A 26827-nucleotide genomic window follows, 5' to 3' on the forward strand; every position below is an offset into this window, starting at 1 on the left:
CAGGGTTTGCCTCTGTGATCTTGGTCTGTATCAAATTCTTCTGCCTTTTCAAGGTGATAGAGGTATTTGTGGGGAGCTGGCGCGTGTGTTGGCTAAGAAAAAGTCCCTTCTTGCTGGTTTGTGGCCTTCCTCTCCTGGGAGAACAGCGACCCCCAGTGGCTTGTGCTGGGTAGCTGTGTGCAGACGGGGTTTCTAATTCCTGCCCCGCCACTGTGGAGCTCTGCGGTTGCTGTGGGCGTGGCCAGCCTCAGGCTGCTGCTCCAATATGGCAGAGCCGCGTCAGAGGGGGAACGGGGAGGCTGTTTATCACAGTGAGGCGCCTCTGAGCTGCACTGCTGCCCAGGGGGTAAGGGTGCCCAGAGTTCCCTGGGATTCCCAGCTGCTCGGCTAAGTGTCCCGGGACGCTTCCGTCCAGCGGCGGGGTCCCTGTCCCTTTAAGACTTTCAAAAAGCACTCGCTTTTCTTTGTCCCAGGTGCGCTGGCTGCGGGGACCCACTCACAGGTCTTAATGTCCTGTTTCCCTAGTATCCAGCACACCACGCACGCACTGTGTCTGCGCTCTGGTGTGGATGGCTGGGGCTGGGTGTTTAGCAGTCCTGGGCTCCCTCTCCCTTCCCGCTCCGACTCCTCTCCTCCCGCCGGGAGCTAGGGTGATGGGGTCCTTGGGTCCTGCCGGGCTGCGGCTTGCATCTTACCCCCTTCCTGAGGCACTGGGTTCTCGCAGGTGTGGATGTAGTCTGACTGCTGTTCTGTGTCTTCTGGTCTCTCTTTTAGGAATAGTTGTATTTGTTGTATTTTCAAAAACATATATGGTTTTGGGAGGAGATTTCCGCTGCTCTACTCACACTGCCATCTTGGTTCTCCTCTCCTGCATAATATTTTGAAGGTAGTTACTACTATCATATTCATAAGTATTTTGGTATATAGCTCTAAAAGATAAGGACTTGAAAAGACTACATATCAAAAAGAAAAAAAAATCATGGTATCATTACATGCCTAAAAAATTGATATTCCCTTAATATCAAATATCTAGTCAACATTCAAATTTCAAATTCTCTCAAATACCATACTTTAAGAAGACTGAATTAGTATCCAAATAAAGTCCATATATTCTGATTATTTGATAAGTTTTAAACATTTCTTTTAATTTACAGGTCTTTCTTCACCTTATTTTCTTCTCTCTTGCAATTTATTTGCTGAAGAATCAGATCACCTCTTGTGGTTTCTATATTCTGGATCACATACACATGGCATTTAATAATACATGCCCCTGTCCTCTGTATATCCTGAAATTGAAAGTTGGATCTAGAAGCATGTTTAGAATGACGCTTAACTTTTTTTCCACCAAGACTACTGATAAGGGAGGAGTTTTCTTCCATGAGGAGGCATGCTCAATGACTGGGTCTGGTCATTCTAAATCAAGTATTCCTTCTTCATTTATTAACTATAACACTTCTATTTAAAAAAACAAAAAACAAAACTTAATCTACTATTTGGTTAATCTAATCCAGTAGCACAGCAAATATAGAAAAAGTCTTGATTCTTTCTATCTTGCTTTTTTTTCTTATTTACCAGTTTTCAAAATTTTAACAGTATTTCCCTGAAATGACCAATAAGCCTGTTCTTAAACTATTGTTATGATTTCACAGATGCAAACATATTTGATGTATTTTGATCCACTACAGTTATCTTTATTGACACAAAGTGTTCTATTTTGGCCAGTGGGAACTTCTTCAGTTGGCTCCAAAGTCTTTTTGACATAAGCCTTAGTTGTGTTTGATAAAATCCTTGCTATCTGATAGAAGAAACCTAAGTGTCCATCAATAGATAAATGGATAAAGATGATGTGGTAATATACATAGTGGAATATTATTCAGCCATAAAAAGAAATCCTGCCATTTGCAACAACATGGATGTTTGATCCAGGCTATTGTGGTCAGTGAAATAAGTCAGGTGGAGAAAGACAAATACCGTATGATGTCACTTATTTGTAGAATACAAAACCAAAGCAAAACAGAAGGAACAAAACAACAGTAGACTCACAGACACTTGAGTAGTGACTAGTGGTTACCAAGGGGGAGGGGTTGGAGTAAGAGGGGAGGGAGATAAAGGGGTACAATAATTCACAACCACAATATAAGGTGGTCATGGGGATGGTAGCACAGCATGGAGAATACACTGAATGATTTTGTAACATATTTCTACATTGATAGATAGTAACCACACTAGAGAGGGTGAGGATTTAATAATATGGGTGACCTTTATTGTTGAACCACTGTGTTGTACATTGGAAACCAACATAAAATTGTGTATCAATGATACTTCAATTAAAAAAAAATCCTTACTATCTGAGGGTAAGATGTACCATGTTCATCTCATATATTTCCTGCCCCAGACCTAGAATCAGCTATTTCTCCAAGAAGCTCTGGTTCCTTTTGGTGAGGAATAATATTCCAAGACCACAGTCTAGATGCTAGGGACCTTTCTGCTCATTTCAAATACAAAATTATCTCCGTATTGACTCCAACTATTAGTCAGCTATCTTCAATTTCACTCCTATGTCATTTGGCAGAAAAATTCCACATCCACAAATAATGTCTTGGAATCTTAGAACAAAAATTCTATTTACCCGTGAAATTCTTACATGAGATGTTTCATTCTTAAATTTATTAAACAATTTTCATAACTTCCACTTACCCTGTCCCACTTGTGTACAGTCCCTTTCCCTTCCCCTAAAAAGATGCCTAGATTCTGTTCCTGATTGGTAGAACTTACATATGGTTAAAAAACTTTAAGGAGAAGCAAAGGGTAACAAAGGGGACACATTTAGTTTAATCTAGCCCTTTAGTAAGTAACTCTTTTTTGAAAGACTGTCTTTCTCAAATACCACAATATATAGGCAGATCACCTCAAAAATACTAAATTTCTCAACTATTTCTAACAAAAACTTTGTCCATAGCACATACGAGTAAGGTTCTTTCCCAAGCAAACCAGAAGTTGGATGGGGGATTAGATACAGCAAAGGCCTACATCCAACTTTTAAGAGCTCATTTCTACCTTCAATAAACTTTCCAACAGAGCTAAAAAGAAATGTGATAATTTTCCAGTGTTTTCTAAGCCATGTAGCATATCTGCAAAAGGGACTTGGGTTCAACTACTGTGCGTATGCATACAAAGGGAAAACAGGGGCATGAAGGACATCATTAAGGACTCTTCATATATGCCAGTGAGATTCAAACATGGATAATTTGGCCCCCTGTACTCCCAAGACATTTGGCAATGTCTGGAGATATTCTTGGTAGTCATAACTGGAGGTTGGGGCTGGGGAAGGGTGTTGTCCAGCACCTCTCAGGCATCTATTTAGTGGATAGTGATGGAGGGTGCTCTTAAACACCCTACAAGGCACAGGACAGTGAAAGACTCAGCCAGTCTGATTTCAATAGTACCAAGACTGAGAAGGAACACTGATCAAACTGAATCCATGCTCTGAAGGGGAAATTAAAAAAAAAACAAACAAAACCAAAAAACACTACATTTTATGCAATAAGAACTATCATTTATTTTTAAAATATTTATCCTCTCTACAAAAGAGAATACAAGCAAAGCAGAACAAGAATCCAATGAATTGTTCAAATGGTTACATATTTCACATTTTTATACAACTCATATGCATCTAGTTTGTTTCGCACTATAATCTTCTACCTTTGAAACTTGATTTTCTCTTCATATTCATCTGACAGCTTCTATGCCATTCTTACTCTTGCCCAAGCACATAATTTTTCCTCCTAAAACTGGAGCATCATATATTAATCCTCTAAAATTATGGTTACTCTCAGTATTTGTTATTAGTACTGACTGGTGAATAATTTTTGTGAAAATAATTTCCCAAAGTTCTTTAATCTCCATTTCTAATTTTTCTGGGTTTGAACCTCTTTACACAATTCCTCTATGGGTTTTTTTGCTAAATATATCACTTTTCTTGCCTCTTCAACTTCAGAATCATTTTCTCAGAGGGTAGTGAACCAAAATTACATGAAGCAAACCTATTTCTGTGTTCTTTCTCAAAGTCTTACTGTTATACATGAATTTACAAGCTTTGTATCTTAAAAACCAAAGGTTATAATTGAAATAGAAAAAGTCAGCCAATAATCCAAACTGTCATCAGCTGTTTAGTGTGTGGCTTGTTCTTTTGTAAAGAAAAAGAAAAGCCATTGATAATTATATTTAACCTAAATCAAATCAAGCATTTAACTTTAATTTCCAATTGACAGGAAATTGATAACAACAGAGGAATAAGTAGCACCACAGGGAATTTGAGATAAATCCAGGAGGGACATTCTACAAGGAAATAATCAGACAAATGCAGAATATGGAATATGCTATAAAATTACTAACATGGTTCTCTTTAAAAATGTCAGTGTCACACACACACACACAGAAGACCAAACTAGATTAAAAGAACTAAAGAGACATAACAAAATGCAACATGTGAACCATTATTGGCTTCTGGTTCCTAAAAGAGCTATTAAAGATTTTGGGAGAACAAATGGAACATATGAATGTAGACTAGAAAACTAGGTATTTGGGAATTACTTTTAATTTTCTTAGAAAGGATAGTGGTATTAGAGTTATCTAGGAAAACGTATTTATTCTTTTTTTTTGGTATCATTAATATACGATCACATGGGCAACACTGTGGTTACTAAATTCCCCCCATTATCAAGCCCCCACCACATACCCCATTACAGTCACTGTCCATCAGAGTAGTAAGATGCTATAGAGTCGAAAATGTATTTATTTTTAGCAAATACATGAAATATTTAGTGGAAGCGTTATGACTATGACCTTCAAGTGGTATGGCAAATAGATACTTTGGCATTTTCTTAAAGACATCAAATATGCTAGCATCTAAAAATCATGTCTAGGCAGTGGGTTCATTATAGATATTCCTTATCGTATTCTTTCACCTTTTTTACATGCATGAAATTTTCTTAATAAAAGCTGGGGGGGGTGGAGAAAGGGGAACCCTCCTACACTGCTGGTGGGGATGTAAATTAGTTCAACAATTGTGGAAAGCAGTATGGAGGTTCCTCAAAAAGCTCAAAATAGAAATACCATTTGACCCAGGAATTCCACTCCTAGGAATTCACCCTAAGAATGCAGCAGCCCAGTTTGAAAAATACATATGCACCCCTATGTTTATCGCAGTATTATTTACAATAGGCAAGAATTGGAAGCAACCTAAGTGTCCATCAGTAGATGAATGGATAAAGAAGATGTGGTACATATACACAATGGAATATCATTCAGCCATAAGAAGAAAACAAATCCTACCATTTGCAACAACAATGGATGGAGCTAGAGGGTATTATGCTCAGTGAAATAAGCCAGCTGGAGAAAGACAAGTATCAAATGATATCACTCTGTGGAGTACAAGAACAAAGAAAAAACTGAAGGAGCAAACAGCAGCAGACACACAGAACCCAAGAATGGACTAAAAGTTACCAAAGGGAAAGGGACTGGGGAGGATGGGTGGGAAGGGAGGGAGATGGGGGGGGAAGAAAGGGGGCATTATTAGCATGTATAATGAGGGGGGGCACAGGGAGGGCTGTACAACACAGAGAAGACAAGTAGTGACTCTATAGCATCTTACTATGCTGATGGACAGAAACTGTAATGGGGTATGTGAGGGGACTTGGTGATGGGGGAAGTCTAGTAAACATAATGTTCCTCATGTAATTGTAGATTAATGATACCAAAGAAAAAAAAAAGCTGGGGGGATCAGATGAGTAAAGTCTGAAGATCTAATGTAAAAAATGGTGACAGCAGTTGATAACACTCCATCATATAATTGAAATTTGTTAAGAGAGTAGACCTTCAGTGCTCTCTCTCACACAAAGACATGAGATGATGGGTATGTTGATTAACTGGATGGGGAGAGTCCTTTCACAATGCGTATGTATATTAAATCACCATGATGTATACTTTAAAGACCTTACAATTTCTTAATGTCAATTACCTCAATAAACCTGAAATTTAAAAAATGATTTTGGGGAAAACTATTTTGGTTGTGAGATTTCTGTACTACTATATTCTGCCATTCTTATTGCCATTTACTAAATCAAAGTGTTACCCTTGTTGATTGAATTTTCTGTTAACTTATTCTTATTCCTAGGAGCAATCTTCACATAGATTGCATATACACTTTCTCAAGATGTAGCACAATTAAAGAATATTAGAAAAAAGAAATGAATCTAAAAAGGCTACCAAGGAGGTAGAGTAAGGTGAACACAACCATCTTTCATTAATCCAATCCATTACTTGACACCTGGGCAACCTAGTTTCTGTATTTCATAGTAGTAGTTGTGCTAATAATGTAATTACTGTGCACTTAGGCATTATTCAACACTGCAGCTCACACAGAACTATTAGCAATTCCCACTATTAGCAAATCTTTTAAGACTCTGACATTCATCTTTCCATCCACAAAATGGGTATTATCAGATACATATCTTTCAGGGGAGGAGTGGATTTTATCTTAAATGCTGGCAATTATGGTAGTCTTACTTTATAGTCAGGTCCTATCTAATCAGTAAAAGCCTACATAATTGAAAAGGCAAAATATAAAGACTCTTTACAAATCATCTCTTATTTAAAAGCAGCAAAAGAATTCTGCAGATACACCTGTCAGTGTACTTTTGAGGTATTTCTTGGGTAGCAAATATCTACCTATCTCCCTCTCAAGTAAGATTAGGAAAACATCTGTTTTCTACTAAAGCTCTCTAGACACATTTGGCTCTTGAAGTTTTGAATTCCTTTGTCTGGTTCTTTCATAGGTGTAAATTCCAGGAATGAAGAATTCATAATCTAACATTTTCAATTCATTGCTAGTACATATCCACCCATAAATCAAGATAAGAACATCTAGAACAGTAAAAATGTTTTAAAAATCAAAAGAATTTTAGAAATATCAGTCTCTCTTAATCTGGGGTGAGAAATAAACAATAATAATTCTCAAACCAACTGGTATTTGTTATCTAGTAACCTCAGTTTTAGGCTTAAAAAATAATTTCCGAAGACCAATAGGGCCGAATATTTAATGTGGTTATAAAACTAATTACTGTTAAACCTATAAGTTTTTATTTATTTACTATTCTGCATGGCTCCTTTTGTCCCTCACAGGACCTAACCATTGTAGAACCTCATATATAATATCACAATGGGTTCTTAAATAGTCTTGGTAATCAACATCCAAAATATATAAAGAACTCACATGCCTCAACACACAAAAAGTAAATAACCCGATTAAAAAATGGGTGGAGGATATGAACAGACAATTCCCCAAATAAGAAATTCAAATGGCCAACAGACACATGAAAAAATGCTCCACATCACTAATCATCAGTGAAATGCAAATTAAAACCATAACGAGGTATCACCTCACACCAGTAAGGATGGCCAGTATTGAAAAGACTAAGAACAAATGCTGGCAAGGATGTGGAGAAAGGGGAACCCTCCTACACTGCTGGTAGGAATGTAAGCTAGTTCAACCATTGTGGAAAGCAATATGGAGGTTCCTCAAAAAACTAAAAATAGAAATACCATTTTACCCAGAAATCGCACTCCTTGGAATTTACCCAAAGAATACAAGTTTTCAGATTCAAAAAGACATATGCACTCCTATGTTTATTGCAGCACTATTTACAATAGTCAAAATATGGAAGGAACCTAAGTGTCCATCAGTAGATGAATGGATAAAGAAGAGGTGGTACATATACACAATGGAATACTACTATTCAGCCATAAGAACGAAACAAATCCTACGATTTGCAATAACATGGATGGAGCTGGAGGACATTATGCTCAGTGAAATAAGCCAGGCAGAGAGACAAGTGCCAAATGATTTCCCTCATGTGTGGAGTATAACAACGAAGCAAAACTGAAGGAACAAAACAGCAGCAGACTCACAGACTCCAAAGGGGAGGGGTGAGGGAGGGCGGGTGGGGAGGAAGAAGGGGATTGAGGGATATTTTGTTTAGTACACATGGTGTGAGGGGTCACGGGGAAGACAGTGTAGCACAGAGGAAATTGTAAATCTGTGGCATCTTAGTACACTGATGTACAATGACTGCAATGGGGTATGGATGGGGACTTGATAATATGGGTAAATGTAGTAACCACATTGTTTTTTCATGTGAAACCTTCATGAGTGTATATCAATAATACTGTAATTTTAAAAAAAAGTCTTGGTAACCTAATATTCCCAAACAAAATACTTTCTTACTTATCTGACAGCAAATCTCCTATCAAGAAGTACCCAAATATTAGTTACATGCTTCACTAAAACAACTAAAGTGAGCAATAAGTTCCCCATTTTTAAAGGGTTCAATGTTCATGAGTCCCTCTCCTAAGAACTACTCTTCACTGTTGTCTAAATTCCATTTCTACCCCCTCAGTTTCATTTAACTCTGCTGAATACTAGCAATACGTTAGCAATACCACAATGGTATGACAAAGGCACCAACCAGCTTTTAATTTAAATCAGAAATATCCACCTTCAATAAAAAAAAATGTGGAGAATAAAGACTGAAAGATTATCTGGAATATATTTTACTGTGCTATGACCAGGCATTATTGTGCAACTTACATTCATGAGCTCAATGAATTCTCACAATTATGATGTCCTAAGTACTACATTTACAAATGAGGCCAAAATACAGGTTAAGTAATTTGCTGAAGATTACAGTTAGTAAATATCCTAGTCAGGCCTCAACCAAGCTTTTTGTTCTAGAATTTTTCAAGCCACTGACACTTTCATTATTAACTTCAACTAACATTTGTAAATTCTCCAGAAGTTCCTAAATGGAAGCAGATTGGGATGACCTCAGCAGTGTAGGAAAGACCAAGTCACTCAAATTTTTTGGTTTGGGACCCCTTTACCTTCTTAGAATTATTAAGGACCCCGAAGAGCTTTTATGTATGTGGATTAAAGCTTTTAGTATTTATGCATTAGAATTTAAAACAGAAAAAATTTAAATACCAATACATTTAAACCAACAAACCCATTACATGTTAACATAAATAACATTTTCAATTAAAAATTACTATTTCCACCCCCAAAGAGAAGAGTAACATTGTTTTACATTTTGCCAATCTTTTATGTCTAGCTTAATAGAAGGTAGTTGAATTCTTACAACTGTTTCTGCATTCAGTCTGTTGCTCCAAGTTTTGGTTAAGTATATAAAGGAACATCTGGCTTCACACAGGACAGGAGGAAAAGAAATAGTAGTCTAAAAACCTTTTCAGATAGCTCTTATATTTTATATAATACTAAAACGCATCAAAAGGTCCTTTCTAAAAGGAAAAACATGTTGGAAGTTACATGTTGGAATCTGAAAACCTATCAATGAACTTTTTCATATTTCGTACATTAAAAGCCATTGAGGTATCTTGCATTTTGAAAGGATCTCTTTACTCACAGTGGTTTTTAAAATAGCATGCATTGGTCATTTGGAAAATAACAGATTTACTGAGTTATGCTCAGGTACCAAATGTTGACAAATTTTATTATACAACATTAAAAAGAAAAGTCTTTAACACTGATACTTTAAGAAAACCCTTTTAAGTATTGGGAAGCTGTCAAACCTGAGATAGCAACTTTTTAAACATTTTGATTTTCATTTCAAATTTTAATCACTGGTAACAAATACCATCAACTGTTTACCTCAAAGTGACGAGCTCACTTCATACATTTTCAAGAAAACATCTGACAAACATTCAAGTGTAAAAAATTGTAGTTTGTTCCTTCATGTAAAAATGCTGTTACATAAAATAAGCAGTCCAACTCAATCTTAAAGCGTTTCTACGACAAGGATCATACCTCAGAAGGCAGTCTAAGTGTTTTATGCCTATTTCCCATTTGGTCAAAGATCTAAAAATTAAGACATGTACAGAAGCGCTGAGATTTAATCATTTTTACTGCTTCATCAAGGACATTTCTCAGGTAGGTATAGTAGAGGTTCATGGAACCGCATTACTTTGTGCTAAGGCACCACCAGTAGTTGTACCCAACATTTGCTTTTGGACCATCAGTGCAAATGCCAGTGAAAAAGAGACACAGCGTCTTAGTATTATTTTGAAAGTAGTTACGACCTCGCAGCTCCCCTGAAAGGGTCTGAAGGGACCCCCAGGCGTCAGCAGACCACACTTTGAGAAATGATTTCCTAGATTATACCACTGGTTCAAGGTGGGGATGGAAACTCTTTTAACAAAATCCTTTTCATCCCGAGAGTCTTTTTCCTTCAGTTTGAGATACACCACCAATATAGCCGGTATGTAATAACCATAACATAGGAAATGAGGATATCAACGGCATAGATTGCCATTTGTTTTGGGAGTATATTCTGAGCATCTTTATGCTAGACCAGTTAATTCTCAACGTGGTGGTTACCTTAATCAGTCTCAGTTGAAGGACTGTGGGTCCTCCCCGTTCCAGAGTAAGATTTGGAGATGAAGTCCCCAAAATTGCACTTTTAGTTATCTCCAAGGTACTTTCTATGCACCCCGAAGTTAAAAACGATTGTGCTAAGTAGTTCTAATTCAGAGTCCAATTCCCTGTCCCAAGAGCCGCGGATCTCGAAATTCAATGTCGTTCGCCAAAAAGCAGCCTTCCCTGCCCCGCCATTTCCCCTTCATCTAGATGCGAAATTCCTTTACAAGTAACACTCCATTTCTGAGGGGTTTTGACCTGCGGTGGGGGGTGTAAGAGCTTTAGATGGCTGGGTTTCAGTCTGCAACAAGACTACTGTTCTGAGATAGTACACCTGCATTTCCATTTCTCTCTCTACAGTAAGATTAGGCTTCATGACTTTCAAGACTCTCTTCTGCTCTACCTTTTTTTGAGCTAAGGGTGTCCAAGACAAGCGAGCAAAAAGCGTTCAGCATTGTTAACATTTTGAGGGAATCCGCATCTGACGGGAGAGGAAATTAGGACAACTCGCAGGAACCAGGCAAAGCAGGTGTATCAATGGCACCACTCCTTTTCGGTAGATGCTAAAAATCCAGAGAAAATAGTCCCTGGGATAAACATGGCGCCCACCGCGGCAGGATATAACCAGAAAAATAAATATTTTCATCCCCATCCCATTTCACAAATCACGGCGCCTACCCAAAGAAAATGTAGGGCCGAGGGAGGAGACTTCGTAATCTAACTGCAGTGCACTAAAGCTTGGGATGTACTATTGGACCGAGTGGGGATTACATAACACAAGGGAGAGGCAAAGCCATCACTAATTTTCCTCCTCGCGCTCAAAACAGCGCCCCACTCCCTCCTTCCCTGGCTGGGGCGGGCGGAAGGCCCGGGCACTGCCCCCACGGGGACGTCACCCGCCGTCCCGGCGCAGCCGCGCCCCCTCCTCCTGCTGCGCGAACCACTCGCGCCCCCACCCCTTGCCCAGCGGGCCTCCGCCCGCACCCGCGGCCGCCCACTCCTCCGAGACGCCTGGCGCAGGGCGTGCGTGCGGACGTCGGATGTGTGCGGAGCAGTGGGACGTGAGTGCGCGTGCGCGCGCGCCGGAGGGTGGGGGTGGCCGGCCGGTAGGCTGGCAGGGCCCTCCGCGGCCCAGCCCTCCGCGCGGCTCCCGGGGCACACGCACTCAAACGCGCTCGCGCGCCGCACCCCACGCCCGCCGCCGCCGGCCGCGCCGCCACTCGCGGGGGGGGGGAGGACGCGCGCCACCGGGCCCCCGCCCCCACTCCTCGCGTACCCGCCCCATCCCCCCTCTCATTGTTTCTCATCCGAACGCCTCGCCGGGCGAAAAGATAACGGAACCCCCGGGAGAAGTGGGTGGGGAGAGAGAAGGCTCGCTCGCTCACTCACCTCCCGTGGTCGTCGCCGCCGGTAGTCTGACCCGAAGAAGGCGCCGTCGCCTTAAAGGGACCTTGCACCCGGCGCCGGGAGAAGGGGGTGGGAGCAGGGGAGGGGACCGGGGCTTGGGGGGAGACGAACAAGAGGGAACCGTTGAAAGCTCGTCTCCCCGAGGGTGAGAGGATGCCTCCCTCGGGTTCGAGTGAGTTGGAATGGATTTTTTTCTCGAGGGGGGCGGGGGGGCCCCGAGGGAGGGGGGTGGGGGGGCCGAGGAATGCGCCTCCGAGTACGGGAGCTGGCGCGGGGGAGAGAAACGTCGACTCCCCCCACCGACCCTCTCGCCCCGCGGAGGGATACGGCTCGTCACTTCCGCCCTCCCCATTTGTGGCTTTTCAATTGGTTGGAGCTCGTGACACGTCATGGGATCACCCTAACCCCTGCCCGGGTCTCTTTTCTAGTCAAGTTTGTCTGGGCCTATAAATAAATAAATAAATAAAAACATCTCTTTTTTTTTTTTTAATGAAATAAAGAATAATTCAGAAGCAATACCCAAATTTTGGTGAGAAAAATGGGATTTCCAAAGAAAATATTTCCCAATGCACTTGCCTGGACTTTACAGGGAAATTTTGGGAATCACCCTACTTTCCATTCAAGGCTTACACCTGACCAAGAGGGGAACCTCATGCCACAAAACAGATGGTGAGGCCTAATGTCACCAGAAATAGTCATTGGAACAAAGGCAGCAAAATGTCACTCACTTCTTCCTCAGGAGACATTCAACCAAGTAGCTTTATGGCAGTAGCCTTAAGTGAAGAATTTTAAAAGCCTTTTTTATGCTGAACCCTTCTGGATCCTAGAAAGAAGTACATGTGACTGCTTACCAAGGTGATTCATGTATGGAAACTGCTTTGAAACCATTGTGAAGAGACTCAGCAGAGATCCTCAGTTCTAAGATACCAGTCTCTACATCTGTGCTTCTTGCTTCAGTCAAGGCTGAGATGGATTGGCCCAAAGAAATTAGTCCATTCAAGACTATCCACCTGTTATTTTATCCCAAACAAAAACTAACCTCTTTTCCAGTCAGCTAACAATTCTGTCCTTTACCACCTCCTGAGATAATGATAAGATTTTATATTTTGCTTGGGTATTTGAGGATCTTGCTAAACAATAGACAAATATTTTCCAAACTAAATGCTAAGTCGAAGCACTTGGTGCAAGACTGGGGGATCAAGAACCATAGTTACCCCTTCTCTTTATATACATGCTCCGTGCAAACCACCAGTCTACAAAAATAGGCAGTGGAAGCAGGCATTCCAGATAGTGCCCCCACACACATGAATGCATTCATTGCTTCCCATTTGCATTTCACCTCGTCCCATTTCATACTCAGAACATGAGTGATTTAAACTAGTCATTCTTAGGAACAACTTCATTATTTGAATTGAAAGAATCACTAATCCTTATGAAAATACTTCTGAAGCCTTTCCAGACCTGATTTGGAAAAATCCACGGTGGGATTATGGAATCAACTACCAGAAGACAAATTCTACATGAAGCTCTAATCTCATTTTATACTTTCCTGCAATAATTATTTTAAATCATTATAATGTTTTTTGCCTCTGAGATATTCTTGTTGAAACATATTCTGCCACGCTGTAAGTGCCAAATTATGCTCTCTCCCAATGAGGTCTAGCTCAGCAGGCTGTACCATGTATTGTTGACCAATAACCATCACAGCATGCCATACTGAAAATGCATCATTCTTCCATTTATTCACTTAACAAATATTTATTCAGCATTTGTCATATGCCAAGCACTGTTCTAGGTGCTGGAAATACAGTAATAGCCCCAAGTCCCTGAATTCATGGATTTTATACTCTAGGGGAGAGACATACAGTATACACACAAGCAAATTGTTCCAGTATATATTGCTGAATAACAAATGGCCCCAAAACTTAGTGGTTTAGAAGAACAACAATTTTATTATTATTCCTCATGTTTCTGGAGGTTATTAAGCTAAACTAAGTGGTTCTCACTTGGAGTCTCATGCAGTGGCTGGGACTAAAATGATCTCAAAAGCTTCCTCAAAAGTCTGGAAGTTGATGATGACTGTTGGTTTGGATTGCAGCTGGGGCTGTTGGACTCTCCATGCAGCCTGGGCTTCTGCATATCACAATGGCCAAGTTCCAAGACTGAGTGCCCCAAGAAGACCAGGCAGAGGTTGTATGGCTTTTTGTGACCTAGCGTCAGAGGTCACAGCATCACTTCCATCACAGTTACTGGCTCCCCTCGATTCAAGGGCAGGTGGGGAATCTCTCTCAAAGGGAGTAGTAGAAAGTAGAAATATCACATTGTAAGAAGTATGTGGGATGGAAAGTCTTGTGGCTGTCTTGGAAAATGCAATCTGCCACATATATAAATAAATATATGTGATATGATGATAGGTGCTATGGATGGAGAAAGGGGCAGGATAGGGAGAATTTAGAGCATGGTGCAGGGGTAGGGATGGGAAAATTATTTTATGTGGGTTGGTTGGAGAAGGCTTTATTAAAGTGACTTTATTAAAGTGACATTTGAGCAGAGACCTGAAGAAAGTGAAGCCAAGTTCAGGTTTTACTTTTAGTAAAAGTGAAGTCACTGGACGATTTTGAGCTGAGGAGTGATATGACCTGACTAACGTTTTTAAAGGAACACTCAGGCTGCTTGTAGGAAATAGCTGGTAGGGGCAAGGGTGGGTGCAGGGAGATGAGTTAGGAGGCCATTGCAATAGTCTAGGTGAGAGATGACAGTGGCATGGAGCAGGTGGGAGCTGTAGAGCTACTGCCTCAACTGAGTTCTACAGTGTGTTGTCTACTTCTCTGTGACTTATTTTTCTGTAATGTAGTTTGTGCCCTAGGAGACAGTTTTGACCCATAATGGCTAACAAAATGTGTGTGAGTGATGGTGCAATGTCTACCACAAAGAAATATAGGAAGAATACCATGCTGAATGTTAAAATCAGAGTTTTGCAGGGACTGGAGGCACCTTTGAGGGAAGAGTTCAGGAAACAAGGGTAAGGGTAAAGATTAACAATGAGGAAATGGAGTAAGCTCTTTGACATTACAAAAGGTGTCCTACCTATGCCACAGCCTGGGAGGACTGATCAACAGTTGAGTGACTGATAGCTGGAAGAAATTAGGGGCAGAGACTTTTTATGACTTAAGAGGATTTGAACAAAACTCTATTACCTTGCAACACTGAAACAACATCTCTAAAAGGACTATATAGTAAGCACCCCCATTTCCAGATACATATTCCCTGTGCTAAAGAGGGAATGCCCATATTAATTTGGACAGTGTTGGAGCATTTTGCTGTCATCAGTTAACACACACATTTCTAGAGTGAAGTAACAGAACTGATAGCTGTGGTTCTCTCTTATGTTTGAACCATGTTGATAACCATGGGAAACCAAAAGAACAGAACAAATAACTGGATGGAATCTTCTAGAATTCAATTCACATGTGCCTTTATAATATATTGGGGAGGGTCTGACAGCCAGTCCAGTTTGGTATATTGAAGAAATTGGACCCTAATACTGCTGCTAAAAAGCTGCTCAATCTTCAGTTGTCAACTTAGAAAAATTGAATCCTCTTCATATAGGTTTCAAAGAAAGGAAGTCAAAAGTTAATGGAAGTCCCAAGTTGGGCACTTCACAAGGAACAGGAGAGTGTTTCTTTTCTATGGTTATAGAAACACTTATTTGCTTCCTTGGCTTATGGTTTCTCCCACGAGTTGAGAATTGGAACCACCTGTAATTTGGAGAGTGTCAAAGTAGAGACAAATGATTTCAATATGTCTTCAAAAGCAGTGAGCCATGGGTGCCCCTCCACTGTCATTTTGCTAATATACAGACCCAATCACTAACTGCTTAAGTTCAGTGTGAGGCTGACCAGTATGTGTTAGGGTGGGGAGTGGAGAAGATTGTGAGGTCAGTCCAGGGAGAAAGCAGCTTCCTGTGGGACAATGCCAAGTTTCTTTAAAAACAAACATCCCACTCCCTATAAAACACACTCAGGTTGGTCAAAACCAGGAGCTCAAAGGGAGCTACTCATTTTGGAATACATAAGAGCTAGAAAAACAGTGGAGCTCTCCCAGTGCAAAAAGATTGACAGCTGATTGCACTGAGCCAGGGAGTCAAGAGAAGCCAGCATGTAAAGGTGGAAAGGAGGACAAGGATGCATAATTTGACAGGGAAAGCATTGTGAAATAAAGGGCAAGTGAAGATCTCTGACCAATGTCAGAAAATGGGGAACTTGGAGGCTGCTGCTATGAGGTTTTTAAAGAATATTATTTGTTACTGTGGATAAAATGAAGGTCCTGTGCCAGGATTCTCACCTGGCCCTGGCTGGCTAGCTCACTACATATGTGTGGGCAATATGTTGTTACTGACTCTATATAAAGAGCCCTACCCAGTGCTCTGGGCAACACGGTGGTATGGCTGCAAAGTTGCAGGAGAGCAAAGCAGAGGCTGGAGTGGTGGCAGTGCCAAGGACAGAGGCCCAGAGGCGGAGACTGGCTTGCTGCATGCAGACTTACTCTGAATGAATGGAATTTTAGTGATTGATCTGCCACAGTGGAAATAAAGTTGGGTATAACCCTTTCACTTAGGAACGTTCTACTGTCATTTTGGTCACACTGAAACCGTAGTAAACTTGTCCAGGGCTGAAACCCATTCTCAAGACAGTTTCCTCCTTATATTTAAAGCAGCTGAGGACTTTCCTAGGGGCCCAGAAAATTCTCAGGAGGTGAGAAATAACAGGAGGCAGTTTTCAGACCCGGTTTCTAAAAGAGGCGTTCCTCATTAGCCTTCAGTAGAAACAATTGAAGGTCTCTGTCTTCAGAATATATTTTGCAAGAAAAGCATGAGCAGCAACTTCATCAGTAATCAAAACTTCTCTGTGAGTTGCTGTATGATTTCATGGAAGATAATAATGTAGTTAAATCTTGAATTAAATTAGTATTATATAAGAAACAACGAGAAGCAAAGCTTTACTTGTTTCATCTAGACTGGCGCTATGGAGTCAAGCAGGTATGATTATCAAATAATTAAGCTAATTCCATAAAGCTTCATGGAAAAATGAATTGGAATACTTTATAGATATACTTGTTCTGTGGTTTGTTTATTGTAATAGATTGCAAAGTAAAGTTTAATTAAAACTTCCTTTTTTCACTAGAATACACTCTTTTCTAATTCAGCAGTATTTGTATTTTAGTATAGTCACGGATATTTTCCAGAATGTAACTGTGGACATTAAACAACTTGTTTTGTTCTCTTGAAGGACATGAAGTACCTCCAGAATTAAGTTTTGAAGTTTTCTGGTGTAGATAAGTGGTCAGATCCTTTGGGGTCTCTTCTTTCCATTGCAGAGTAAGAGTTAGAGGTAGCAAGTTGGCCATCAACTATGACAGCCAAGGATTCATTTTTAATGCCTTTTCTGTTGTCTGAAACATAAAGGCTATAAAAATCTAAAAATGTGGAAGTACTAAGACTCACCAATTTAAATCATTTATAGGAGGAAAATGATTTAACCTTCACTCATCCAGGAAATAATTCTCATTTCTAGGTTTGTGTGTAAATGCATTGGTATGTAAATGCTGTGAGTCAGGTGTGAATATGACTTTCCTCTTATCCACCCTCCTTCCTGGCAGCCTCTGATCTCTGCTTCCCCTATTCAGAGATCTTATTCCTAATCTAGAAAAGTGAATCTTAACCTTTTCTAATTAAGAACCCCTTGAAAATCTCTCTGAAAGTTAGGGTCATCTCCCTTAGAGAAATACACATTTGTACATGTACACAAAAATTTGCAATCGTTTTCAGGCCTGAAACCATTCCTGTGCCTGTGCATGAACTCTTGGAAAAGAACTTTGGGCTCTGGGCTCACTGGATACTATGCTTCACTCCTTATATTTCCAGAGAAATGATGTATCATTCAGTAAGGAAAGAAACACATGTGTCCAAAGAATTACAGATTCTTCTAACTCTGACAAGTGGCTGCTGCTTCTCCTTCCTATTACTAAGTACTTATTATTGCTACTTGTTTTATTTCTTCCTTTATCTTTGCCCAAAATGTTCTTCAATGATCTCGGAAAGTCCAGGAACCTCTAAGCCTGAAAGACAATCTGGTGTAGCTACCTCAGCCAGTTGAACTGATACAATTGGATTCTCCAACCCTGCAAATAAAGTAACCCTCCTGGGATGCCTGGCCCTGCTTCACCTGATTCATTGACTGTGGCTTAGTGAATATTCATGTGCTCACCACATTTCCCTGCCTCCCTTGCATCTGTATTAGGTAGGACCTCAAATTTGAGTCCTGGCAAATGGGAATATGAGTAAGTGATGGGTTATTTCCAGCCCAGAGCACTTAGAGTTTGGTGTGGCTCCTCTCTTCCCATTTAGTGAGATGGTAGAACCACAAAAATGGAAGTAGCCTGGATCCCTGTGTCACCCCAAGAAGGACAGCTGAACTAGTGGCTTGTCCAAAATACGTGGGACTTTACCAGAACAACAGCAAATCTTTATTGAGCCAAGCTGTTGAAATTCCAGGATTAACTTGTTAATTCAGCCTAGTGTAACTATACCAACTACTGCATCAGTATAATGATGGGACTGAAAAAGAAATTATCCCAGAACACTTTTATGGCTAAAAATGGGAGTCAGTATGGCCAACTGGTTAGAGCTTGATATACTTACATTGTGGGGTTATTGTATTAGAGATATAAGTCAGGTACCATCCTAGGCATTTTATATAAGTTACTCCATAAATGATGGCTTTTATTATTTTTTAAGATATCCTATACCATCATAAAGTTATTTTATGGGACATGATAAAATGTGACTATACTCATGGACGACAGGCTCTCTATTCTGATTCTTTCTTAGATATGTCACCTTCAGGTATCTCTTCTAAAGAGCTGAAGCATCTTTTATAAAATCGCAGGAAGTAATACTTCCAAGAAATAAGTAATTTATTGTTTCTAATCAGCCATATATTTAGTAAAAGCCTATTATTTCTTGCACATGTTAATTAACAAAACAGCGTAACATGTAACATAATATTGCCAAGTGCTAATTTATGTGGTCCAGACAGTTAAAGAATATGACATATAAAACAATGCTAATGGTAGAAGACAGTACATTCTAGAAGAGACAGCAAAGCTCTATGAAGACTCAAGTTTCTTCAGTGGAAACTTCTGGAAAGGAGTAGGACTCAGATCTGGAGCATGAGTAGGATGTGGAGAAATGAGAGAAAGGAAGAAAGGCATTTCAAGTGGGCAACAGAAAAATCAAGGTACTGATCAAACCCATAAAGGCTAAATAAAATATTAGGTTGAATCTTATAAAATTGCTGGAGTTTTTTGTAGGTAAAAACAATCTAATATTGGCAACAAATTGTTCAACCTAATACAGTGGCCTTTGTGGGGTCAAGCTTAAATTGTATTGGTAATGTTTTATTTTTTATACTGAGTGGTAGGTAATAAGTTCCTTATATTCTTATTTCTTGTGGTTCTTACATACTTCATAATTATTTTATTAAAATAATATTTTTTAAGCCAAAAATAAAGTTAAGTCTCATCAAATAATTTAAACAATCTCTTTAGGTAACACTCATTTGCTTTAGGAAAATAACACTTGGTTTTCTCAGCATTCTCAGATTTGCATCCCTATCCCTAGCTTTTTTCCGGGTCTGTCAGGATAAGCATGGCTTCTTGAAACCACATGACAAAGGAGAGAATTCAGAGCCTCCCAAGCGCTGTGTTCTTTGGCTCCTCTTGCTTTTGGGGACAATGTCCCTTCTACACTTGGCCATTCCTTGCCCTACTGGTGTTTGCAGCTGAAATTTGTGATTTAAGACCATATGGATATAACATGTGAGCTGGCCTTCCTTAGGTTCAGGCCTCATGGCTCTCTCTCAACTCCCCTTAGCTCTCTGGCTCCATAGGCCCTTCGACAGTTTGTCCATGTGGCCTATTTGGCCCTCATCCTGGGGTGGCGGAGTGCCTGGTTCACTGCAGTGTTCACTACAGTGTCTGTCTTGCCCCACTAAGGTCACTCATCCAGCAAGCTCCTCAGCCAGACGTTCGGCCGCTGTGGCTCTCACCTCAGGCTATCTAGACCTCAGGGCCTCCTGCCTGAATATATTTTCACCTGATGTGCTACGCCAGAGGAGAGGCCCAACTGGGAGCAGGTTCCTCTATTCCCCCGAATTATATGATGAACCTTGCCATCTCTAGACAGAAACCTGGAGAGGAGAAATCAGGACATACATCTGACAGTTTTCCCTTTCCCCCTTTTTCTCTCTTTCTCTTATTCTTCCCATTATCCTCTAGGACCAAAAAACACGTTTCCCACCTTCCTCCACTTGATGTCCTTCTACCCTGAGCAGCAGGCACCGTGGCCTGGCAGTTGTGCTCTTTGGGAGAACTCCCTCAGTTAAGTCCTCCAAGTTGGGCTTTTCAGAATTACAGAAAAATCTTTCCAATCTTGAAAGGAATTTAGGAAAAATTTTAAACTATTAACCTGGCTTAGAAAGTTTTTGTCTGGCTATAAAATCTTATGTTGAATGTCAGAGCTGAATATCTCAGCATTTTTTCCCCACTCCTTCTGTAACAAATCCTTATCTCCCCCGGCAGATGGATGCCAAGTGCCAACTAAATATAAAGTCATTTATCTAGAAAGGAAAAAAAGGGAAGCATGCTATTTTTTAAAATATTACTTTTCTAATTGTACTAAATTCTCCTCATACCCTATTCTTCTCTTTCATGTATCTCCAACTGCCCTGTGACCCCCATAGGTCAAACTCCAAGATTTATTGCCAGGGTTGATACTCAAAATGTTGAACAACTAGCTGAGTAACAACCCTGACCCAAGATAGACATGTAGAGGAAATAAAAACAGTTAAATAAGTTCACAGTGTTTGCTTTTCTCTCTCCCAAAACACAATAGTATACAGTTTTGTGAATGTTTTATCCAGGTCTCCCCTTCATCAATCCGTATCTGCAATGACCCCGTCCTGCCTTGTAGGCAACATCTGCAGAATGTGCACAGTACACTTCAGATGTCAGCTAACAAAGCATGACTTCCAAGGGACACCAAAATACCTCATGGATATCCCAACTGCCTTTTAAGCAGGAGGTGTTTAGGAGAAATGCCCAGTATTCAGGGAGTCAGTGAAAAAAGTGGAAGGAGAGTCTAGCAGTGGTGGAGTCCTGTCAAGCACTAACTAGCACATTACTTAATCCTGTCTGAGCTCAGTGTCTTCAACTCTGAGTTAGGGTTATTAGGATGGTTCACTAAGCTAATGCATATAAGATGCTTGGCACAGAAAAGTGTGGAGTAAATATTAGTTATTAATATAACTGTGAATGATAATGATAATAATTTTATTGTTTTACTGGGTCAATGGCCCACTACTGACCATGAGGAGTGTTTCCTTACCATCACCACCCTCACCCACATAAACATGTGGGCCTTCTGATCCAAATGTTGAATAAAATGAAAATGCAATGAAGTGAATGTGTGTAATCAAGGCAAAGGAATAGTAAAGAAAGAAAATTCAGTCACAGCCGGCAGCCCTGGTTAGCACAAAAAGAGAGCTTCCCCTACTGACAAGGGACAAAGTCAAATTCAAGCACTTTAGGCTTTCATGTTACCTATATAGGAGGATATTTCTAAAATAACTTGATAATGGGGGGAGTCTAGTAACCATATTGTTGCTCATGTAATTTTACATTAATGAGACTAAAATGAAATAAAATCTCTAAAATAAGCAATAAGGGAAAAGAGAAAAATATTTAAAAATATAAATATAAATGAAATAGATCTAGAGGAGTACTTGATTATACAATATTCCAGCAACCCAGGGTCTTGGGACTGCATTGGAGATAGTGTGTTTGCATACATTTGGAATACGTCCATGGCTCCAGGTCACACGGTAGAAGAGGAGCCACAGAAAGACGGGGAGCTTGGCAAAATTACCTTCATATTTACAGTTATAGCTCTCTACTGAAATAATAGCTTTAAAGAGATAAAATGCAAATCATTAATAGCAGATGTTGAAACGGGAAGATGATAGGAAAGACAAATTAAAGTTTGCACTATTCTTTAAATGAAATACCAAGTATAGAGGAGTAAAAGACTTTTCCAAACCTTTCTAATCTAAGCATCCTCAATAACTCTGTCTAGTGCAGTGATTTTCAAACATTTTTTGACAGCAACCCATATTAACGTTCATCTCGACTGGATACATGTAAACACATACAGTATTCTCTTCTAATACATGTTTCAAGAGAGAATATTGATCCTTACCATGTAATTTTTTCTTTTCAGGTGAGTATTCCGGCTACTCCCTCCCTAACACTCCTTGTGAAAGTGATTCTGCCACTCAATTTGAAAAATACAGGTCTAGTGGGTTTTCCTAATCATTAAATCTCTTTTCAGGTTAGTTTACCTATTCAGAATACAGACAGAATTCACCACACTTTTCAAAAAAATAGGTTTCTCGGTTTGACTTTTGTCTGTAGGATTTAAGATGTCTTTCTCAGGGAACCTTGTTTTCCCTACAGCTGAACAGGATTTGGGAGCCGGTGTAGGCAGGGAGAACGTGGTGGGGCGGGGAGACGATAACAGAATCAACAGAATGTATTGAAAAGTCTGAAGACATGACTCATTTGTTCAGTGTAATCTATTTTACATTATGTTTTTTTAAACCTCCATCTTAAAGATTTAGCATCACTGTGCACCTTTTACAACTAACCCAACAAACCTGTAGTCTGGAGCCTCAACTATTTCATAGAGAAGAGACTTCTGGAAATGCCAGGCTCCCGCGAGTACTCAGCGCCCCAACCCTTCTCCTGCCTCGGGGAACTTTTCCCTCCAGTTGGTGGAAGGTTACATTCGGAGGAAATAGTCCCTAGATGAGGTAGCACGGTTCGGACTGCCGCGGAGCGAACGCCCGGGGCGGGGCGGCGGTGGGTGCGGAGTCTCAGGCGGCGGGGGCGGCTGCGGGGAAGCAAGCGGCGATGGCCGGCGCTCTGCTGTAGCGCGCCCGCCGCCCGGGAGGGGGCGCTGGCGGCCGGGGACTTGAGGATGGGGCCTGAGGTCTCCTGAGCCCTGGACTGGGTTTGGGTTATCAAGAGCTCCTTTTCCTTCTTGATAATTTCTTTCGTCATCATAATCTCTTGGCCTCAGAGTTAAGGGAGCCATATTTAGAAGGCAGAAAATGAAGTGTCCTGGAGAAAAAATTAAAGTACGATTTAAAGCATAGAGTTTTTCCTGCTTATTTTTTCTTCTCTCCAATTTAGATGTAAATAACATTTTAAAGGCCCCAGGATCAGGGTCCAAGTCTGTCTTCCGCCCTCATCTGTCACTCAGAGTAAGATTTTGGGGTGGTAGTAATTTTGCGAAATGGAGGTTGACTCCCCAAAGCATCATCCTGCTGAGTAAGGAATGCTTCTGTGGGTGAGGACTGACTTACTGTTTTACTTCATTCTAATACACATCCCTTCTTCACCTGGGTAAGATTATACCTAGCTCAACTCAAGTTTAATTCAGATTGTTTTTTTAAAAAATCTCGATGGTAGGTAATTTACCCAGTTTCTTCTTGTTCAGATTTAGGAAATTTTGCTTTATTGCTACATGCATTTTAAACATTTTTTGCCATGCTGTCCTTAGTGTAGCTAGAAAACAGCCTGTCTCTGTCTCCTGGTTGGCACTGACAACAAACGTTTGGGGAGTGCTTAGTTCAGATGCTTTTGGGTACTACAGACTAAACAATCTGAGAACCCTTTTAATTTAATGAGAAACAACATTTATGATTTTGTATACATAAAAGTCTGTATCACTCTGTATTCCAGAAAATCTTTGTGAAATGTAAACTCCTTCAATGTAGGGACCCGGTTTTATTCTGCAGTGAAATGGAGTTAATCTTGCAGTATTGTATATTTTAAAGGGTCTAGAATGCAATAGGGACTCATTAAATGACAGCTTGGTACCCTCCAAAGTGCTTTGCACATGGCAAACACTCAATAAATCTTGGTTTAATGAATGAGCATGTCATGTCCCATATTATACACATAGGGAAAATACCAGGATGGGGGACCCTCTAGCACAATGACTTCATTTCATAAGTGAAACTTAGTGTGGTGGGGCAACCATCCTTACTACCCTTTTACCAGATGCAGGCTCTCTTGACCTGAATGTGGACCACTTAAAAATTTCAGGGGAAAAATAGTGTGCCTAATTAACTAGAAGGGCCTACCCTTCAAAATGGCTTGTCAGTATGGAACTTGAGAAGTTTGTTTAAATATGGAAAAACTAAGTTCTCTTAACACAGGTCAGGGAAAAACAGGTTTCTACATGTTATTCAAGTTATTCATGTCAAAAATCATGGGCCTCAGCTTCCATTACCTCATTCATTAGGAGACTGGGCTGGGAGCTCTTCAAGTCACATGATTTGATGGAGGAATTAAGATTGAATTTTCTTTGTGTTTCTGTCCTTAGCCATATTCAGTTTTTAGTATGTTTGGAAGGTTAAAGCAGAACATCAAGATCTAGTTTATTTTAATGCTGTCAGACTGCTAAGCAGTAGAAACTTGTTGAAGAGATTTACAGAGCTGCTTCCTTAGATTAAAGACTTTAGTGAGTTAATTAAATTAAAAAGGTTTTGAGAGATACAACATGCCAGACCCCTACTGGCTCATAAAATTTTCTTTCCAATTGATGTGACATGATAGCTGAGCACAGTGCATGTAAAGCCGCAGGAAAGTAACCGAACACTGCATATGTGTGCAAAGACTGTAAGTGTTTGACTTGAACTGGCGTGACAATGGAATCAGCTGGGTGCCTTGCTCATTTCCTTTTGCTCAAGCACCTGAGTGCAATAGAAGCACAGATTTTGGCCAGGTGCTGAATTATTTGGTGAAAATTAAGTCACAACTTCAGAAGAGCTTCACAGATTTTGATGTGTAGGTATTATGCTTCACATTTTAGTCATTGCTTTTAGAATACACACCTTAAGATGATCCTCAACTATTAAGCCTTACTATTATTATTTTTATTTTGTTGTCATTAATATACAATTACATTAAGAACATTATGTTTACTAGGCTCCCCCCTTCACCAAGTCCCCCCCACATACCCCTTCACAGTCACTGTCCATCAGTGTAGTAAGATCCTGTAGAATCACTACTTGTCTTCTCTGTGTTGCACAGCCCTCCCCATGCCCCCCCCCACATTATACATGCTAATTGTAATACCCCCTTTCTTTTTCCCCACCCTTATCCCTCCCATTCTCCCCAGTCCCTTTCCCTTTGGTAACTGTTAGTCAATTATTAGGTTCTGTGATTCTGCTGCTGTTTTGTTCCTTCAGTCTTTCCTTGTTTCCTATACTGCACATATGAGTGAAATCATTTGGTTTTTGTCTTTCTCTGCCTGGCTTATTTATACCCTCTAGCTCCATCCATGCTGTTGCAAATGGTAGGATCTGTTTTCTTCTTATGGCTGAATAATATTCCATTTGTATATGTACCACATCTTCCCCATCCATTCATCTACTGATGGACACTTAGGTTGCTTCCAATTCTTGGCTACTGTAAATAGTGGCTTTTGGATGTAGAGTTCTATAATGTCTATTACATTCATCTGTTCTAGTGTGTTGTTCAGTGTCTCTGTGTCCTTACTTATTTTCTGTCCAGTGGATCTATCCTTTGGAGTGAGTGGCGTGTTGAAGTCTCCTAAAATAAATGCATTGCATTCTCTTCCCTCCTTTAGTTCTGTTAGTATTTGTTTAACATATGTTGGTGCTCCTGTGTTGGGTGCATATATATTTATAATGGTTATATCCTCTTGTTGGACTGCCCCCTTTATCATTATGTAATGTCCTTCTTTATCTTTTGTTACATTCTTTGTTTTGAGGTCTATTTTGTCTGATACTACTGCAACACCTGCTCTTTTCTCCCTGTTGTTTGCATGAAATATCCTTTTCCATCCCTTGGCTTTTAGTCTGTTCATGTCTTTGGGTTTGAGGTGAGTCTCTTGTAAGCAGCATAGAGATGGGTCTTGCTTTTTTATCCATTCTATTACTCTGTGTCTTTTGATTGGTGCATTCAGTCCATTTACATTAGGGTGATTATTGAAAGATACGTACTTATTGCCATTGAAGGGTTTAGATTCGTGGTTACCAAAGGTTCAAGGTTATCTTCTTTAGTATCTTGCTGTCTAACTTAACTCGCTGATTGAGCTATTTTAAACACTGTCTGGTGCTCTTCATTTTTCTCCCTTCTTATTCCTCCTCCTCCGTTCTTTATATGTTGGTTGTTTTATTCTGTGCTCTTTTGTGTTTCCTTTAACTGCTTTTGTGGGTAGTTGATTTTATTTTTTGCCTTTAGTTAGTATTTGGTTGGTCTGCTTTCTTTGCTGTGATTTTATTTTCTCTGGTGACATCTATTTAGCCTTAGGAGTGCTCCCATCTAGAGCAGTCCCTCTAAAATACCCTGTAGAGGTGTTTTGTGGGAGGCAAATTCCCTCAACTTTTGCTTGTCTGGGAATTGTTTAATCCCTCCTTCATATTTAAATGATAATTGTGCTGGATACAGTATTCTTGGTTCAAGGCCCTTCTGTTTCATTGCATTAAATATATCATGCCATTGTCTTCTGGCCTGTAAGGTTTCTGTTGAGAAGTCTGATGATAGCCTGATGGGTTTTCCTTTTAGGTGACCTTTTTCCTCTCTCTAGCTGCCTTTAAAACTCTGTTCTTGTCCTTGATCTTTGTCATTTTAATTATTATGTGTCTTGATGTTGTCCTCTTTGGGTCCCTTCTGTTGGGGGTTCTGTGCACTTCCTTCGTCTGATCGATTATTCCCTTCCCCAGTTTGGGGAAGTTTTCAGCAATTATTTCTTCAAATATACTTTCTATCCCTTTTTCT

At 40.2% G+C, this 26827-nt stretch overlaps 1 protein-coding gene across 2 annotated transcripts in view; it reads right to left on the minus strand.

Annotated features, from left to right (window-relative positions):
• Positions 1–12006, minus strand: part of POGZ (pogo transposable element derived with ZNF domain) — a 46851-nt gene extending 34845 nt beyond the window's left edge. For both annotated transcript variants that reach the window (XM_036905132.2, XM_036905130.2), the window contains exon 1: positions 11879–12006. The gene's annotated coding sequence lies outside the window, so the exon portion shown is untranslated. The remainder of the gene's footprint in view (positions 1–11878) is intronic.
• Between the last annotated feature and the right edge of the window lie 14821 nt (positions 12007–26827).

Source organism: Manis pentadactyla, chromosome 4 (assembly GCF_030020395.1).
Source record: "Manis pentadactyla isolate mManPen7 chromosome 4, mManPen7.hap1, whole genome shotgun sequence".
Taxonomy (NCBI): domain Eukaryota; kingdom Metazoa; phylum Chordata; class Mammalia; order Pholidota; family Manidae; genus Manis; species Manis pentadactyla.